This window comes from Corvus cornix, chromosome 4 (assembly GCF_000738735.6).
Source record: "Corvus cornix cornix isolate S_Up_H32 chromosome 4, ASM73873v5, whole genome shotgun sequence".
In the NCBI taxonomy this organism is placed as follows: Eukaryota; Metazoa; Chordata; class Aves; order Passeriformes; family Corvidae; genus Corvus; species Corvus cornix.
The window spans coordinates 33344642-33360213 of record NC_046334.1 but is presented as its reverse complement, the minus strand read 5'-3'; the positions used below and the strand labels follow the sequence as shown (position 1 = coordinate 33360213).

At 36.7% G+C, this 15572-nt stretch overlaps 1 long non-coding RNA gene across 1 annotated transcript in view; it reads left to right on the top strand.

Moving 5' to 3' along the window:
• Positions 1–3068: 3068 nt before the first annotated feature.
• Positions 3069–15572, top strand: part of LOC109144879 — a 29378-nt gene continuing 16874 nt past the window's right edge. Inside the window, exons 1-2 of the long non-coding RNA XR_002045917.3 lie at positions 3069–3261; positions 5127–5183. This is a non-coding gene — a long non-coding RNA (uncharacterized LOC109144879). The remainder of the gene's footprint in view (positions 3262–5126; positions 5184–15572) is intronic.

Here is a 15572-nt window from a genome sequence, read left to right as displayed (position 1 = left end):
AACTCAACAGCTGCATACCAGCTGGCCAGTTACACTGTATGCTCACAGCATGCCCACTCTCTTCTTTTCATTAAATGAGTGGGAGAGACTTTGGCATTTAAAACATGTAGAGATCTTATGTGCCTGTCCCTTACAGGCAGTGGAAATTCAATTTTTGTGCATCCTTGAATGACTAAAGGGCTAATCACAATATTAGATGGTCTTGTGTGTTTCTAGACGGTAGAACAAACTGACTGAAGTTGCCATGAGTTATGGTAACATGGAACTTACCCCAGTAAATTTTAATTCTTTTTGTGATGGTAGATGGATGTATACATCATCTGCATGTTATTACTTAGATATAATAAAGAAATTACCCAGATAGGATTATGCATACTGTAGTCAGACTTATTTGTTTCTTCAGGAAACAGTTTGATGATTCAGAGGATCTAAAGGACCCTATATAGGCATGCTGTAACCCATGCACTCAGAAGTTCAGTCCTAATAACTAATTGTTAGCTAAAACAATTAGTGTATACATTAATTTTCTTGTGTGTATGGGCAGAAGATAGCAGAAAAGTCCTGGAAGTTTTCAAAGTTACTTGTGCTCAGAATTTTATGCATTCTTTACTGATTCCAATATACATATTTTAAACACCCAAAACAGGAATTTGTAGTAATTTAACCTCCTATGATTTCTAAGTTTATAGGGAGCACCTTACTCAGAAATTCAGACTGGACTTACCAGGAGCATGCCATACAATGTGTAGGTATGATTGGGTATATGTTTTTCTTATTTATGAGAATTCCAGCTGTCATGCAATTCTTTGACAATCTCAGAGCACCCACTCACCCTTTCACAAAACCACACAGGTACAAAACATTATTAGTCAGTAGTTGCTCAGTGTAATCACCAGAAATGCTAATGCTTTCTTCTTTCCTAGATGCCTGTAACATGCTAGGAAGATCAGCTATTTTTGACTTGAATGACTAAACTGACTGGATCACTAATAAAATACAAGGTGACAAAACACAAACAGAAAATATCTGTGGGTGTTTAATTGGAGGATTTCTCAGGATTTACATTTTAGTTAAAAGCAGAAGCAGGACCTCAAAGGGAACAAATAACTGCTAGGATGCCTACACAGGGCTTGCCAGGGTTGAGGTATTCTGAATAAAAATCATAAGAATAAATTTCCCATTTTTCAGATAAGTGGGGTTATTGTATTTTCTAGTTGGCTTTTTTCCTAATGAAGGAGTTTTGGAAGGACACTTATTTTGATGTGGAACAAATTATAAATCAAATCAGCTGAACTTAAGAAAATAGTTCTGTACTTCCCAAGTAACTCCTCACTGAAAACCACCCAGTGCCCGAGCTGCCCCTGTGCACCCCGCCTGCCTGCCAGTGCACCTTGACTCAGATGTTTCCAGCACTCTTCTTTTTCCCTTCAGCCCATACCTGAAATGCCAGGAGTCCACTCCCTCCATGTTTCCTGTGCTGTTACTGGGGAGAGATGGGCTGATAAAACCTGTTCTCTGGCTAGTGGCAACCAGCCCAGCCAGTGGCTGCAATCTCAGGGCTCATGCAGTGACTGCCCAGGAGGTCCTGATATCAAGGGCCCAAATTTTGGTCTCTTGTAGTTGAAGCACTGAGGGTACTGAATTCAGCAACTGAACTTTATTAAATATGTGGGAAACCAGAGATGGTGGGACCTCTAGACCTGATGAAATTTGAATGTGACTGGTCGGTGGATTTAACAGGTTTGCGGATTTCTATGAAAAACATTTCTGGGATGTTTCTAAGCAAAATATCTGGGATCAAGTTAAGATGCCAGTAAAGATGATTGGAGAACTGGAGCATCTCTCTTATGAGGAAAGGCTGAGGGAGCTGGGCATGGTCAGACTCAAAGGGACAGCTGAGAGAGGAACTCATCAATGCCTACCAGTATCTGAAGGGAGGATGCCAAGAGGATGGAGCCAGGCAATATGAGCAATAGGACAAGAGGCAATGGGGCAGAAATATGATGTGCAGGAAGTTCCAATTGAGGAAGAACTTCACTCTGCGGGTGACCGAGCACTGGAACAGATTGTCTGGAGAAGTGGTGGAGTCTCCCTCACTGGAGATAGTCAAGGACTGTCTGGACCCAATCCTGTGCCATGGGCTCTGGGATGACTCTGCTTGAGCAGGGAGGCTGGACCAGACCCACTGTGGTCCCTTCCAAGCTTGCCTATTCTGTGATTCTGTGATCCTGTCTCCTGTTTTTCTAACAATAAATGTGAAATGGTCACAGCTGAAGAAGTGATGAAAGAGCAGGCATGGTTCTTCACATACATGTGCACTAACATTCAGTCTATGTGGGAAGCTTGCTGTGTTGGGAGGAGGAAAGAGGAAATAATGTTTTCCAATGTGTAGGCTTGTAGTGTCTGGAAAGCAACAGTTTGTTGTAATGGGTGATTCAATGGACCTTCTCTGAAGCAGTAGCCATGGCAACCCCTTTGCACTGGACTAGTAGCTCTAAAAACCATGAGAGCTGAATGAATTTATCCAGGATATTTGTATGCATTTGCTAAATTCATGAAGATTTCATTTCACGTTTCAAAATTAAGTTTCTAGTATTGGTATTTAAACACATTCAATTGTAAAGATATAAGGACATTATGTATTTTTAATCTGATAAATCTAGCTCTAACACTTTTCCCAGCCATGTATATTCTGGTGTTTGTTATTAACTGAATTAACATTCAATCTGTCAAGCAACTGAAAAAGGAATCCAACTTGTAATTTTCTCAACCCACTTCTCTGTGTATAACTCCTTGTGAAACTGTCTCAGGATGTCACTTACTGGCAGTCACCATTCAGTATTGTCCACAACTTCTGTAATGTGAACCTTCTGTAATGTGAAGCCCTTACTCGTCCTTATGATCCCCTGCCATATGAAAATTACATTAGTGTTGATGCATGCAACCAACCTGTAGAAAATCTACCTTATTACTGATTACTAGAGCTGCCATTAAAAAAGGAGCCCTGAAGTGAATGAACAGAAAGTAGTTCTATTTTTCCTGGTGTTGTACATGTAGTACGAACAAGGGACCAGAAATATTCTGAACGTATTAGTTCTGATAATCCATTTCTTTTATGTTATGTTTCTAGTGTTTTCTGTTTTGTGCAGGAGGTAACCAGCAGAAACACTTCTGTATTTTATTTAATACAATTACCATTGAAAGAAAAAAATTTGAGTCTATTGAAAACATCCCCACTTCACTCCAAAAACAATCCTTGAGGTAAGATTGTATTTTTATGAGACATTTTTCATGTTTTACTCTCTTGAGGTCAAAGAATCTTCAGCACACAATTGTCTTTATCATCCAAAAGTAATTTACATTTAACAGGAATATTTAATTACTTCATTGCTTAAAAAATAAAACCCCAAATCAAATACAGTGATTTATGCCTAATCTGACTGAAAGTTTTGCTTTTAGTTATTCCCTATAATGAGCTAGAGATCAACCACTGTTTGAAATTCTTAGTTTCAGCTTTATTTTTTATTTTCCTAATACTCTTTAATGGTTTCTACTGTAATCAAGAAATGGAAAACAATTATATTTAATGGTGGAAACCCCTTTATTTACAGGTAAAAAAATGGAACTTTCAGAATTCTTCATCTTGTATCTGAAGTAAATATACAACAAATTTTTTAGCTTCAGATCTTTTTTCTATACCTAGGCAATATCTCATCTATGTTTTTATTTTACTTCCATATAAATTTAAAGGTTTTGCCTTCAGAAACGTGCATTCCCCACTCATGCATTCAAGTGATAGCTGCATGGAGTGGCTGAGTTGGAAATTTAAGATCTCAGTTGTCAGCAGAAATAAAAGGTCACCTTTCATTTTGTGGAGCAGGATTTTGAGGGCTAAAGATGTCTGTGGTGGATATTAGGCTGTGTTTCCTTGTTTGTTAGAGCTTATGTAATGTGAAATCCTTGCTTTGACTGTTCCTTACATGTTCTGCGTGACAGTGATGTTGATCGTAAAACCTTCCAGAAAATATAGGAGAGGAAAATGGGCAGGGAGGCATGCAGAAAGCTACTGCTGATTGTGCTCCTTCACCAGTCAACATCTGTTAAAAATAATCCAGCCCCAAAACAACCAAACTTGAAACTGGATTCTAAGTTTTAAACAAACTAATCTGTTTGTGTGTGCTCATGGGCATACCAAGTAGGGATTCTTCAGGGCTCTCCTTGAATCTGAAAAACATAATGAATTGGCATGTAACAGAAGTTGACAACTAATTTTTTAGCTGATATTTGTCTTCTAATAGCATAGAAGACTCCCACATAGGATTTACTGTAGATAATACAATGCAATTCCTATCCAAGTATTTTATGGACAAAGTACCGTCTTGTGGGGATAGCTCCATACCACCTGAATTAGAAATTCAGCATAGAAAGCTTTGTGCTATTAAAAAAGCACATGTATGTAGGGTCCATGGCTTTGCATATGATAAAAGTCAGATCCATCCTCCACCTGGATATCAGTGTCTGACAGAAGAAATGTCCTACAGGACCAGAAACATGGCATGTTTGATCATTTGCTTCAAATTTGGGACCATAACAGCTCCTGTGACCACAGTAGCTACAATTATAATGCCTTTATTCTGAATTTTTGTTGCAGGAAGCTGCAATATACTTTAGTGTGTATTGTGGTAATGCAAGTCACATTTTCTTAGCATCAAAATTATTTACTGATTCCTTTTTGACCTAGCCTGGTTTTGGTTTTTATTGCATGTGAATGAAACGTTTTGATTTGATATAAAGCATGGGAGGTAATACATTGGAGAGGCTATGCTGAATAAACTATTTTACACAGAGTTAAACCCCAGCAGGTTTAAAGCTTTTGTCACTTTGGGTTTGATAAAAAATAATTATGTATGTCTTCCTTGATTTTTCTGTCTCAATGAAGAACTTAGATCTTGAATTTGCTAGCTGGACCCTTAAGTCAGACTGTGTCAAGGATTTTATTTACCACTGTGATTGAAAACCCTTTCTTTTCTGCCTTAGGGCTTCTATGCATAATTTTGACAACTTGCTCATCATCAAACAAATTGTGTCAATCTTTAAAACTGGTGCTTTCCTTATTTACTTGCAAGGTTTGAATATCCAGCTTCAAGAAGAAAGGAGAAGCCACATGTAAGAAAAATGTCAAGGTAATTTAAAACCAAAGGGAGGAGGTTTATATTTTTCAGGTCTTTACAAGATTTGCTATTCACTCCTGTTTTACCTTTCAGTTACAGCTCTTTGTGTTCCCTGTGGGCTATGCTGGTGCAATATTCTCTGCACTCTACCTCGTGTTTCACTTGTTCCACCAAAGCAAGAGGAAATCGTTATTGTATTTCATACGCATGTAATCTCAAATCCATCAGATAAGCTCCTTATTTAGCGGGTTTTCTCACTGGTCTCCTTGCTCAGGACTCCTTGACTGCCTCATTACAAAGTTTCCTGTGAAGCTAAGAGTAATATTTTTGATCCTAAAAAATCTCACTTGATCTGGAATCCCATGCACAGTGGTACTGCCAGTTGTGTAATTAATGAGTAACTGGCTGGGTATTCTGTGGTCATAACTGAGGAAAATAAGTGTATAATGGTTCTTAAGTTGAGATCTATGAGAAAGCACTGATTTATGCACTGAGCTTTCATTGATTTTATTGGAGCATTTCCTTTTGAAGTAAGGATGTGTTCCTGAATCAGGGTCGCCCCTGTTCCAAAATAGTTTGAAATCCAGCAGCCCTCAGGGTTGATGATATGTTGATTTTTCTGTAAGAATGATTGCTTGGCTACCACAAATATTCTCAGTCACAAATTAACCATGGCTTGTGTGAGCTAATTTGCTGTATATTTCAGAGCACAAGCATTACACAGTAAATGACTATGTCTGCCACACACTAACTGCTTCTGATGCCCACACTTGTGGTGTAGATATGGTCCATACAAATCCTTGAGCTTCAAGCTGTGCTTCAAAATCAACTTAATGGGGAGGCATTTGTGGGAGGCCAAAATACAGAAGTGCTCTTTGAGGAAGCAGTTGGGTGTTTTTATTATTGCATCCTTTCAGTAGTGTTCCTGTCTTATGAAAGATCTGAAATAACATTGCATGGTGATTCGATTTGGTTTTGTGGCTAAGAACTGATTTCGACAGATGTCAGATCACTCTTGGAATTTTAAAAAGTTGTATCAAAACATAAATAAAACTGAAATCAGTGTAAGGGAGGACTGATAATTAAATGATAGTAACAACATTTCTTTATTTATTGTAGTAAAGCTAAAAAGTATATAATGAATTTTATATACCTGAACTAGTAACATCAAAGATCATTCTGTGTATGAATCACATGTGTGATGATACAGTCCTTGTCTTAAAAATGCATTAAGAAAAGGAAGCAAGTGCAGAAGGTAGCTGTAGAAGTAGTGCAACTCTTTTTCCCTTTGCTAGATAACAATGTATGGAAACCGAGGAGACTGACTCAAAGGCAAATAATTGTAGATAGTGATACTGATAACGAAACTTTTTAAAGTCTATATTTAAAATTGCCACTTTCCCTTAGGCATGTACCCATCAAATTCTAAGCCTATATTATAAACCATTAAAAACCTGTAATTTTCTTTCCTTTTTGCAGTTCTTCCCTAAAACCAAATTTTTATAAAGACCAAATATGTAACTAATATATAATTCATAAAAACTAAAACTAATATTATATTATATATATATTATAATTAATAAAAATTAAATATTTTTCTGTTGAAGGAGAAGGGATGGGAAAGAAAAAGAAGGCATCAGTGGTACCAGGTACAGTCATAGAAAAACTTATTTTAGATACCTTTAAGTAGTATTGAATTAGACCCCATATCTTGATGTTGATACCATGACACAAAATATCCTTGCGTCATCAGAGTGATATGAGAAAACTCTAGAATTTTCTGTAACCTGAGTCTGCTCATGCAGTTATGTTAAGATGTTTCCTTATTTCTCTGCATGTCTCTGTGTGTGTGCGCATGCTCATGAATGTTTCTGTTTTTCATACTGGTGTCAGCTCAAAGCAAATGTTAGGAGCTAATACCTACACTCCTGGAAAAGAAAGCTTTTAATTTTTTTTTCCCCTAGTTCAATTGAAAAAGTCAAATCAATATTGGATGAAATTCTGAAACATTTTTAAGTTGTCTTATTTTATTTTGCTCTTTTCATAGTCATTATTTGGTAACCCCCTGCATTACCTAACTGCACACACTGAATCCTCTTCTCATTGTAATTTATCACTGCTGATTTATTAGAAGGAATTCAAGGTTAGTCATTAGCAAACACTAGCCATATTTTCTTGCTGATACAGTACGTAGTTTTCAGCAGTGGGAGGAAAATTCCCCGACAGAATTGTCTGCTCTTTGAATGCCTCCCATAGAGAGGCAAGAGGGAGAGAGAGATTCTCTGAACAAAAGAATCAAATCTGCTTTGACAGCTGCCAGTGCAGCAGTGTAGACCACACCACTTCAAAGCTGTGATGCTCTCTCCCATCAGCATCACTATCGGTGCTGCTGGGCTTTCTCTGGTCACTCTGCAGGGAGAGGATAAGTACCTGAATTCTTAAGTATTTTCTATTATTCTCCCTTCCTCCTGGCTCAGGTGAAGACGTGGTGCAGAACTGTTATCTGCAGTCCCCCCTCACTGACACAGGCAGGTAGATTTGTAAGGCTGGTGTGTTAGCTAGTGATAAAGACTGTTTCTGGGCAAGCAAATAAATGGCAGGTCCAGGACATAAACTCTAATAATGAAAACATTTTTAACCAGTATAGTTGATATCAATAATAATCTATATTCAGCTACCTAATAGAAAACATTATTTTTACTGTGAAATAGTTGTAATTTCTATTCTTCCTTTTTCTGTCTTGCGTGAAGAGAAAAAATGTTTATTGGCAATTAATTCTTTGAGTAACTCTCCAGTCTTCATAGCTGTGTAAGTTAAGAAACTACAATGCAAGCTGCCAAAATTGTGCAGTGAGCCATGTCTACTGGCTCTCTTAAGTCCTTGTAGTGAAGTTATCAAGGCAGGAGTGAAAAACACCCTAATGTCTTCTGAACTGCAAACACTGCATTGGGCTCACATTACGTCACTGTCATGCTCTCCATCTATGCTTATGAAATATAAGAGAAACACAGAGCATTTGTCTCTTTCATCACCTAACTCAGCTCTCTCAACATTGCCAGTAGCATGAAAGCACGTTTTAAAAGAAAAAGGAAAAAAGAAAGAACTGTGACTAAATTTTAACTATCTGTGTGGCTGAATCTATTCCTGGTATTTGTCAGGTATTTTCCAGCATACTTTTTCAGTATTTTCAACTCCATTGTGAATAGACTGGCTACGCCAGAAAAAGGAGATCGATATGGAGGGGCAAAAATAAGGGAGGGAAAGGCTCTGATTCTTATTATTAAGTATACATATGTAAAAGTAGGTTCTTATTATTAAGTATACATATGTAAAAGTAGGGCAAGTTTAACTGGCATATTACTCAGACCACAGAGGGTAAAAATGACACTCATTTCTTTAGTGGAAATAGCTAAGGAAATCCAAGGTGATCTGAATTACCTTCTGTAAGATATGCTAGTAAGTAGATTAAACATTTAAAAAACCACACATCTCTGCATGCAGTATAAATACAGAATCCTAGAACGTTTTGGGTTGGAAGGGATCTTTAAAGGCCATCTCTAGTCCAATGTCCCTTCAATTAGTAGGAACACCTTCAACAAGAACAGGTTGCCCAGGCTTTATCCAGACTCACCTCAAAGTAAATATGAATAATGTGAACACCCTGAAATTGTCAGTTCCTGGTGTCATTCACTGTAGGGAAAGGCTGCATAGCATGTCTCTTCTGCTTGGTGCTTGAGATTCTCGTGCTATGAGAGATTCAGGTTTGTAGGTCTCCATGTATTTGTTTGCACTGGATCCACCCTTGGGTGGAGCAGCATATCCTGGTTTTGTGTGTAGGCTTGAGTATTCCTGCACCGTGTTCCTCCCACTCTTTCAGTTCTAGTGTTAGTGGCAACACTTTCTGCCTCCGTACACACTAAATCAATATATGTCTCTACAACCAAGAGGCTGACAGGAAAATGTAACTACACTTGAAAGAGCCTTCTGGTGTCCCACTGCTCAGAGGTGTTACTTGGAAAATGGATCGTAGTTACTTTTTTGCTTGATGCTAATAATGACTTGGAAAGAGATTGTCACATGCAAGGTATTATAAATAAAAATGTGTTTTCCAGTATTCAGTATTATCCATGTTTTCTAGATCATTAACATAGGAAAAACTATTTGTTAAAGAGAGTGATTCTCTGTAGAAAAAAAGAATATCTAAGGCAAAGCTTTTCCTTAGCTTGGTCTGTGGGGTACAGTGCTGTTTGTTTCTGTATAAAATGCTTATTTTTGTATTGTGCTGTAAATGTATTTTGAATTGGGTTTAATACATCACATTCAGTTTGGAGTTGTGCTGTGTGTAATAGCAAAGTGACCTGTCTGTGCAGGAATACTGCCTGCTTACACCTGGAACTCTCTTAGGGCTTACGAAATAGTTTGTGTTTCTGAATTCATTCTTTCCAGAGAGCTAGCATTTCTCTGCACTTTGCATGCCTAGAATGTGTAGAAAGGATATTTAACTGACGTGTAATGTAAATAATATGTATTGTTAGTAGATGTCAGGATAGTGTGATACAGAGTACAATGGAAGCTGAAAAGCTATAGCTTGGTGCTTCTCTTTTTTTTGCCTTGGGATTCAGGAGATGTAGGTAAGTTTGGGGTTTTTTTGTTTGGGTTTTTGTTTTTCTGTTTGTTTTCTATTTCATGTATTATCTGTGTGCCTGAGCACTGCTTTTGAATCCAGGACTTGTTTTAATACCACCAAGATAAATGCAAGTGTTCATGTTACCTTGGCAGGGCTTTGTGCTTAAGCTTTTTATCTGTGAAACAGAGATGTTGAATAATGGCTCACCTTGTAGGTATTATAAGGACAAATGCTCTAGCCTTTGTGAGGTAGAGGTACATGGATAACTTCAGGTTTTGGTTGTAAAGTATTTTTTAATTTTATGTGTAATGAAAAGCTGGTTGTCTTAAACGGTGTTCTTTGGGGAAAAAGTAGTGGTTAAGAGCACAGAGATAATCTTCATTTACATCACCTTTGTATTCAAATCAAAAGGAATCTGCAGCTAGAAGTGGAACATGATTGGTCATCATGCTGTGATCAAAACAGGCTTGGGACAAGGCATGCAAGATGAGCTGTCAGGGTGTATGACTAAACACAGGAACAGAGAGGGGGTAGGTCTGAATTGCCTCTGGTCAGCTGTAATCAGGAACAACTCACAGTCCTTTAGCAAACATAGTTATCTGTGTTACCTCTTTCTTGGGACTACAAAGGTACAATGGGTTGTTTTAGCTTCAGCAAATACACCATGCAAAACTCCCCGCTGGAGAGTGCACTGAGTGTATTTTGAGTCCATTTCCAGCTGTGTATTTTGATTACTATTGACTGAATCACAAACCTCACCTGGTTAGTGGCTGAGGCAGGTTTATCATGGAAAGTGGATTATGCCCCACAGTACAGACATAAGCAAACCCTCCCTTCACCCCATCATATGTGCAATTTCTATGAATATATCATTTTATCTTTCTAGACTTTTTAAATCTTGACATATGAAGATGGAACACCAACCTCATCTCTGAAAATTGTATGCCAAGAGAAACAGCAATACGCTCTACCTCCTGTTCCTAGCCCTAGTTTGCCACGATTATTTCAAAAGATCAAATTCATCCAGAAACCCAAGTATAGGTCTGCTTTTGTGAGAAAAAGAAAATATGATCCAGTTTTCTTTCAAAGCAAAGGACAGCATAAGACTCAAGTCACAATTGCATTTTCAAATTCTAGTTGTGGCTGTAGTACAATTAATCAGTAGCTGGAGATAAAAGTAATTGCATTTTTCTGATTTTCCTAATTTGTCAGAGCACTTTTGGCAGTTACTGTTAGCTGAGCAAGAACTGTGTTCTCAGAAATTATTCACTGGGGTATATTCCAGTTACAAAGATGCAGTTCTGGGTCATCTAAAGGGTGTGCTGAAATGAAGTGAGGGAAGCATACGAAAGTTGCTGCTGAAAAATAAACTTATTGAACCAGAATAATGTGGTGTTCAGAAGAAGGGTTTTTTTAAATGTCTAACTTTAAACATTACTTTCCCATGGATCAATGACTAACTGTTTTCATGATATAACACATCAGCTATTTTTTATTATCTCATAAAAAGAATTATTTCACAGAAATACTGAAATTAATTTTATGAGGCACCCTATTTTTTTAATTTTTAAACTTTACTGAACAATAAATTTATATATAAATTATATAATATATAATTATATATATTATATATTATAAAATATATAATTTTAATAGCATTTATAATAAATTCTATTAAAATTATATAAACCCAATTTTATCAATCTACTGAACTGTGGAGATCACCTCTCTTATTTGTGTAAAAAATTCTATTAATTAAGATTTTGCCATAAATTTGATGATTTTTAATAGGTGTATATATCAAAATATGGAAAAGGATCCTCCAAAGAAAGAATCTATGAACTTTCCTCTCCAAAGTCTTAATAATGCTGACAAAACAGGGTTTTGGTTCTTTTCGTTGTTGTTTTGTTGTTTTTTTTTTTTCCCTGGATCCTCATCTGAAATAGATTATTTCAGAGTTAGGATTATTTCATAACTTTAAGAGCTGCATTTTAAAGACTAAAAGATTCTAGAAGTCTTTCCTTTTAAGAATATGATGGCAGAAGGACTTAAATATTCCTGCAAAAGCAATTCTATACTTGTGTAAATAATTCTGACTGCTTGTTTACAAAAGGAGCAGACTCTTAGGAGAGCCATGATAAACTAGAAATTCTTTCACTTTGCAGTCTATTTTGGTGGCTGTAACTTGTTGCTAACTGCCTTCGTGTGGCAACATCCTCACTTTGTGGTGCAGGAAGGAAATAATTTGCTACAATTGAAAGGTCCCTTAAAACACTCTACAAACTTCCAGCCTCACAAGGAACTCTGTGCATTAAACAGTTACATCAGATTTTAATCTTTGTTCCTTGCCCGTGACTTCTGAAGAAGTTGTAATAATTCATGGCCAGTTTGCCATGCCATTCTGTGGAGTGCAGAACATCTGATAATTCTCTGTCTGCATCCTGCATGGATATATTCTGAATAGATGTTGCAATAAGATTAGTAGCATTGTTATTGCAATCCACACGTGGTGATTGCTGTACTTCCTTCTTCCGTAGAACTGTCCACAATTTTCACAAGTTCTTTGGAAGTGTGTGAATATAGTGTAATATTCATGAAGTAAGGCAATTTTAGTTACTACATCTGTAGTACGAAAGAGAAGTTCTTTATTTGGAGTGTTGGAAAACTGGCGCTTGTGTTGGGCAAGAAGATGTTTTCTTCAAAGAAGTTTGATTTGAATCTTGATATCCTAAAGCAAGTGTCTGGGACCTTGAAGTGATTCACAAAGTCTCACTCAACCTCTTGTTGAGGAAACAAATACCAATTCCAAAGCAGTGCCTAAAAACTTGTAAGGAAAATGTTGAGTGGGGTATTGCACGGATTGAAAAGCACTGAATGCAAGCACAGAGTCTGGAGGACTCTAAATTTGAGTACTCGTGTGACCCCTTTTATTCAAAAATATGCAGTTCCTGTTGCAGTTTGTGGATCAGCATACCTTGCTGATCTGTGTTATCTTGCCTTAAACCACACCAAAAGAAACAGATTCTAAAACTAGAATGTTTTGAGGTAATGCTCTAATGTGTAGACAAAAAACAGTTTTGCAGGCTGAAGCTACTAGGTCTTACTTGTGATATGATACTTGAAAAAAAAAAGATGCTTGTTATAGTATCCTTCCTTGTTTCAGATCCTAAAGGTTTCTAGACATGATATTACATCTATCAAAAGTTTGTGTTTTCACATGTGTAAGCCCTTTATGCATTTGTTGCATTAAAAAGGCATAGACAATAGAAAGGTATCTGAAGATACTTCATGTTAGGTTGATTTACAGGTTCTAACAAAATTGCTGTAGGTTTCTCTTTGACAGAACTTTTGTTAATTCTTTGTGCTGTTTTGTATTTGCCCCATGTGGCTATCACATTCAGGTTTACTCAAAGCAATTTTTTCTTCTCTTCATTTACACTGAGTGAGTTTCCAGGTTTTGTAACTTGACTTTTATGAAAGCAGTAACATCTGGTCATATTTATTACCACTGTTGGCACAGTCTAGGATTTCTGGAAGCAAAAGTTTGCATATGCATTTCTGTCTAACTTATATTTTTACATAGATTCCCTTTCAGTTTGGAGGGGGGAATATTCTTGTAAAGTCTAAGGGGATCCCTGGCTCTGCTATAATCTTTGCCTTTAAATTCTTTGAAGAAATGTTACTGAAAAAACCGCAATTAGTCTATATGGATGAAATATAAGTGATAGTTTACAACAGAGATCTAGGATATATGGTAATTATGCAATATATTTTAGCAAGTAATAATAAGGCTGTATAACTCAATAAGTATTGTAACAGGAATAGTAAGGTGAAGCCATTTCTTTATGGCCCAAAGCAGGGCAAAAATCAAACAAATATTTACATTCTCATGTTCTCTGTCTACAAGACAAATGTTCTTATTTTTCATAAATAAGAACAAAAATGTACTTTTTTGGCAAATATCTGGTGTCCTAAATGTAATTTTGAAAATAGCTGTTAGATTACCATATAACAGTAAAAGTCAAGTTTATTTAAACTAGCAAAGCAAGTCATCACAGTAAGAAAGAATGTTTGTAGAGAATATTAAAAAAGAGACAATTTTCAAAGCACCCTTTATGAAAAGTTTATAACTTTTATAACATACTAAACTTCTATAACATACTAAAACACACCTGGATTCCCTGGATCCTGTAGAACTGATCAGAGGGATCCTAAAAAGGAATAAATTTTTTTTCTCTCTGGTGTAATGGATGAGATAGAAACAAAGGAGGGGGAAGAAGCTTACAAGCCAGGAAGCATTCCTTCTTGACAGGAGTCAGGCTGTCTGGGAGCCAACATTCAGGCTTCTGTCTTAAATGCCCTGGTGTCTTGGGGATGCAAAACATGGCATTTCCTCTCTTTCTGTTCTCACAGATAAGACGCTCTTCTGTGAGGAATTCCATCTCCTGTGTATGTCCTGCTTGGGAGATGTGATCTGAATGTCTGTACAAAAAATAAGTACAGTAGATATCCACACGCACTGAATGCACAAGATGAACTGGAATAATTTTTTAAACTAATCTAAGACAATTTCTGGACATTATTGTATCTGGTCTGCTAACAAAGGATTTTAGAGTTTAATGCAATGGTTTTTATTCTGTTTGAGTTTGTTGTTTGTCACACTGGGCTTACAACACCCCTGACATATACACGACAATCAGTTAACTAAATATTTTTATTATACTGATGTATTTTTTCGCTCAGTTTCTCAAAATTCATACAGATTACAGATCAGGAAGTGTATTCCCTTGGTGTGTAGATTTATGGTGAGGAAAACACATAAATGATACATTACATGGCTATTGTTTCCTTTTTTCTTTTTTTGAAAACACCTCTTATATTTAATGTCTTTTACTTCTCATCACTCTATTAGGTTAATATTTTTTAGTACAACCACGGTTACAGTGTTGGCATCTACACTCTTAAGTTCCATGTAGCATGGATGAACAATTTTCATCTACCTACTGCTTAGGTAATTTTTTTTCTTTTTACTTGCCAAATGGTCCTACTTTCATTTTAGTTAGTTTTTTGGTAGACAGATTTGATCAGCTATGAACCTACCATCATTACTTGTGTCGGTAATGAAAGGCTTGCCAGGGCTTTAATACCACTGATTCCTGTATTTTAGAATTTACTGGATGGCAGCTGTCCTAAAGGATGTTCCAGAATCTTGCAAGGGAATTATTTTAATTTACCGTCTTGGCTTAGTGCAGATGATGCTTACTATGTGGGAACTGGCAGATGTGTGTGAGAAGGCATAACTTGGCTTGCCAAACAGTTTAGAGCTCTTTATTGGGTAGAGATACAGTATGTCTCTGTTTGCCACCCAGCCTAGAAACCAGATAATGCCCTTAGGAGCAGTCTGTGTGTGACACAAGAGGGTTTCCTTCAGATAAACCTGTTGTTCACTTCAAAAACAATAGTGAATTTTAAGTGTCAGTTTTCATTCCTGTCTTAAATGGAATTACCAGAGACTTTGCAGTAGGATGGACTTATTATGAATGTTTTTGTTTTTAATTTAGGATGGGGAGAACTTTCCAATTCAAAGAGGAGATAAACATGTCTTAGTGAGAACGACAAGAAAAAAATCACTATTTCCAGAATCTGAATTTTTCAAGTTAGTTTCCAGATCCTTGGGTACTCTTGGGCTGTGAGTTTTCTCAGATTATGTTCAATTTAACCTAGAAGCCCCTTCTGGCAAAGTGCTTACAAGTAGCTAATATTTAAATGCACAT